The 2,500-nt window shown below is 45.9% G+C and overlaps 8 non-coding genes and 1 pseudogene across 8 annotated transcripts in view; all 9 read right to left on the minus strand.

The window, feature by feature from the left end:
- LOC133429084 (5S ribosomal RNA) overlaps window positions 1–53 on the minus strand; it is a 119-nt gene extending 66 nt beyond the window's left edge. The window contains exon 1 of the ribosomal RNA XR_009774050.1: window positions 1–53. This exon is cut by the window's left edge and continues 66 nt beyond it. This is a non-coding gene — a ribosomal RNA (5S ribosomal RNA).
- Window positions 54–252: 199 nt separating this feature from the next.
- LOC133429343 (5S ribosomal RNA) lies at window positions 253–371 on the minus strand. Its single transcript, XR_009774272.1, has one exon. It is a non-coding gene; the product is annotated as a 5S ribosomal RNA (ribosomal RNA).
- A 199-nt stretch (window positions 372–570) lies between these two features.
- Window positions 571–689, minus strand: LOC133429672 (5S ribosomal RNA). Its single transcript, XR_009774589.1, has one exon. It is a non-coding gene; the product is annotated as a 5S ribosomal RNA (ribosomal RNA).
- Window positions 690–888: 199 nt separating this feature from the next.
- On the minus strand, window positions 889–1,007 carry LOC133429344 (5S ribosomal RNA). The gene has a single exon (XR_009774273.1). It is a non-coding gene; the product is annotated as a 5S ribosomal RNA (ribosomal RNA).
- Window positions 1,008–1,201: 194 nt separating this feature from the next.
- LOC133429262 (5S ribosomal RNA) lies at window positions 1,202–1,320 on the minus strand (annotated as a pseudogene).
- Window positions 1,321–1,519: 199 nt separating this feature from the next.
- Window positions 1,520–1,638, minus strand: LOC133429046 (5S ribosomal RNA). The gene has a single exon (XR_009774013.1). It is a non-coding gene; the product is annotated as a 5S ribosomal RNA (ribosomal RNA).
- A 199-nt stretch (window positions 1,639–1,837) lies between these two features.
- LOC133429345 (5S ribosomal RNA) lies at window positions 1,838–1,956 on the minus strand. The gene has a single exon (XR_009774274.1). It is a non-coding gene; the product is annotated as a 5S ribosomal RNA (ribosomal RNA).
- Window positions 1,957–2,155: 199 nt separating this feature from the next.
- LOC133428936 (5S ribosomal RNA) lies at window positions 2,156–2,274 on the minus strand. Its single transcript, XR_009773910.1, has one exon. It is a non-coding gene; the product is annotated as a 5S ribosomal RNA (ribosomal RNA).
- A 199-nt stretch (window positions 2,275–2,473) lies between these two features.
- Window positions 2,474–2,500, minus strand: part of LOC133429049 (5S ribosomal RNA) — a 119-nt gene continuing 92 nt past the window's right edge. Inside the window, exon 1 of the ribosomal RNA XR_009774016.1 lies at window positions 2,474–2,500. This exon is cut by the window's right edge and continues 92 nt beyond it. This is a non-coding gene — a ribosomal RNA (5S ribosomal RNA).

Raw genomic sequence — 2,500 nt, forward strand, 5'->3', positions numbered from 1 at the left:
AGCTTCCGAGATCAGACGAGATCGGGCGCATCCAGGCTGGTATGGCCGTAAGCAGAAGCTGCAGCTTGAAATACCTCTGATATGGAGTTGAAGATAAGTCATAGAATATAAGTCATTGATTTGTTGGTTTTATTTGTTGGAGTTAATGTGCCTTAACCATGTGCAAAACACTTTAGGACGTGAGCTGTCGCTCTTACCACGTTGAAATATGTGTGGGTAGATTAAGCGAGAGCGCTCTCTGCTGGTTGAAAAAGCTTACAGCACCTGGTATTCCCAGGCGGTCTCCCATCCAAGTACTAACCAGGCCCGACCCTGCTTAGCTTCCGAGATCAGACGAGATCGGGCGCATCCAGGCTGGTATGGCCGTAAGCTGAAGCTGCAGCTTGAAATACCTCTTATATGGAGTTGAAGATAAGTCATAGAATATAAGTCATTGATTTGTTGGTTTTATTTGTTGGAGTTAAAGTGCCTTAACCATGTGCAAAACACTTTAGGACGTGAGCTGTCGCTGTTACCACGTTGAAATATGTGTGGCTAGATTAAGCGAGACCGTTCTCTGCTGGTTGAAAAAGCTTACAGCACCTGGTATTCCCAGGCGGTCTCCCATCCAAGTACTAACCAGGCCTGACCCTGCTTAGCTTCCGAGATCAGACGAGATCGGGCGCATCCAGGCTGGTATGGCCGTAAGCAGAAGCTGCAGCTTGAAATACCTCTCATATGGAGTTGAAGATAAGTCATAGAATATAAGTCATTGATTTGTTGGTTTTATTTGTTGGAGTTAAAGTGCCTTAACCATGTGCAAAACACTTTAGGACGTGAGCTGTCGCTGTTACCACGTTGAAATATGTGTGGCTAGATTAAGCGAGACCGTTCTCTGCTGGTTGAAAAAGCTTACAGCACCTGGTATTCCCAGGCGGTCTCCCATCCAAGTACTAACCAGGCCCGACCCTGCTTAGCTTCCGAGATCAGACGAGATCGGGCGCATCCAGGCTGGTATGGCCGTAAGCAGAAGTTGCAGCTTGAAATACCTCTGATATGGAGTTGAAGATAAGTCATAGAATATAAGTCATTGATTTGTTGGTTTTATTTGTTGGAGTTAAAGTGCCTTAACCATGTGCAAAACACTTTAGGACGTGAGCTGTCGCTCTTACCACGTTGAAATATGTGTGGGTAGATGAGAGCGCTCTCTGCTGGTTGAAAAAGCTTACAGCACCTGGTATTCCCAGGCGGTCTCCCATCCAAGTACTAACCAGGCCCGACCCTGCTTAGCTTCCGAGATCAGACTATATTGGGCGCATCCAGGCTGGTATGGCCGTAAGCAGAAGCTGCTGCTTGAAATACCTCTTATATGGAGTTGAAGATAAGTCATAGAATATAAGTCATTGATTTGTTGGTTTTATTTGTTGGAGTTAAAGTGCCTTAACCATGTGCAAAACACTTTAGGACGTGAGCTTTCGCTGTTACCACGTTGAAATATGTGTGGGTAGATTAAGCGTGAGCGCTCTCTGCTGGTTGAAAAAGCTTACAGCACCTGGTATTCCAAGGCGGTCTCCCATCCAAGTACTAACAAGGCCCGACCCTGCTTAGCTTCCGAGATCAGATGAGATCGGGCGCATCCAGGCTGGTATGGCCGTAAGCAGAAGCTGCAGCTTGAAATACCTCTTATATGGAGTTGAAGATAAGTCATAGAATATAAGTCATTGATTTGTTGGTTTTATTTGTTGGAGTTAAAGTGCCTTAACCATGTGCAAAACACTTTAGGACATGAGCTGTCGCTGTTACCACGTTGAAATATGTGTGGGTAGATTAAGCGAGAGCGCTCTCTGCTGGTTGAAAAAGCTTACAGCACCTGGTATTCCCAGGCGGTCTCCCATCCAAGTACTAACCAGGCCCGACCCTGCTTAGCTTCCGAGATCAGACGAGATCGGGCGCATCCAGGCTGGTATGGCCGTAAGCAGAAGCTGCAGCTTGAAATACCTCTTATATGGAGTTGAAGAAAAGTCATAGAATATAAGTCATTGATTTGTTGGTTTTATTTGTTGGAGTTAAAGTGCCTTAACCATGTGCAAAACACTTTAGGACGTGAGCTGTCGCTGTTACCACGTTGAAATATGTGTGGGTAGATTAAGCGTGAGCGCTCTCTGCTGGTTGAAAAAGCTTACAGCACCTGGTATTCCCAGGCGGTCTCCCATCCAAGTACTAACAAGGCCCGACCCTGCTTAGCTTCCGAGATCAGACGAGATCGGGCGCATCCAGGCTGGTATGGCCGTAAGCAGAAGCTGCAGCTTGAAATACCTCTTATATGGAGTTGAAGATAAGTCATAGAATATAAGTCATTGATTTGTTGGTTTTATTTGTTGGAGTTAAAGTGCCTTAACCATGTGCAAAACACTTTAGGACGTGAGCTGTCGCTGTTACCACGTTGAAATATGTGTGGCTAGATTAAGCGAGACCGTTCTCTGCTGGTTGAAAAAGCTTACAGCACCTGGTATTCCCAGGC

Source organism: Cololabis saira, unplaced genomic scaffold, assembly GCF_033807715.1.
Source record: "Cololabis saira isolate AMF1-May2022 unplaced genomic scaffold, fColSai1.1 scf032, whole genome shotgun sequence".
NCBI lineage: Eukaryota > Metazoa > Chordata > Actinopteri > Beloniformes > Belonidae > Cololabis > Cololabis saira.